Source organism: Hyposmocoma kahamanoa, unplaced genomic scaffold (assembly GCF_003589595.1).
Source record: "Hyposmocoma kahamanoa isolate Upper Pololo Valley unplaced genomic scaffold, ASM358959v1 86, whole genome shotgun sequence".
Classification (NCBI taxonomy): Eukaryota; Metazoa; Arthropoda; class Insecta; order Lepidoptera; family Cosmopterigidae; genus Hyposmocoma; species Hyposmocoma kahamanoa.
The window spans coordinates 4,503,318-4,503,938 of record NW_020654289.1 but is presented as its reverse complement, the minus strand read 5'-3'; the positions used below and the strand labels follow the sequence as shown (position 1 = coordinate 4,503,938).

General features: G+C 37.2%; 1 non-coding gene across 1 annotated transcript; it reads left to right on the top strand.

Annotated features, from left to right (window-relative positions):
* Window positions 1-287: 287 nt before the first annotated feature.
* Window positions 288-361, top strand: Trnat-ggu. Its single transcript has one exon. It is a non-coding gene; the product is annotated as a tRNA-Thr (tRNA).
* Window positions 362-621: the final 260 nt, after the last annotated feature.

The window sequence follows — 621 nt, the reverse complement described above, 5'->3', positions numbered from 1 at the left end:
CAGAAAAAACACTCCGAAAAAATTCCTCCGATCTGGTCGAATCCGACCGGTGAAGAAACTAGTGGAGTAATTTCACAAAAAATAATTGAATATCAATTCAATAAAAATTTAATTAATACAGTGAATAGCGACATCTCTCGCCAGGACTGGTAGCTGTAAAGGTACTAACTGGGTGATAAATCTGTAATAGATTTCTCATAGATGGCGCTACGACTAAAAAGTCGTTGAAAAACCAAATACAAAGACACGACGCAAGCACATAGAGAAATTCGTGAGGTCCGTTGGTTCGTTCCGTGGCTTAGTTGGTATAGCGTCTGGCCCGGTATGCAAGAAGACGTCGGTTCGAATCCGACCGGATCGAAGGAATTTTTTCTGAGTGTTTTTTCTGAGTGTTCGATCTTTGTATTAATAATTATAACAAAAGAGTCTAGTCTCCACACAATTATGATTCAAAGTGTATTCCATAGCATTTAAGTTTATTTGAAAAGAGCAATCCTTAGAGTTCCTTGCTTGTTCCTCTCAGAGAGGTCAGCGTAGTGAAGTGAACCTAAAAAAATGACGTTTTGAAGTGTAAAAATTTTACTTATGGAATAAATGATTATTTGACATTGCACGTAAATC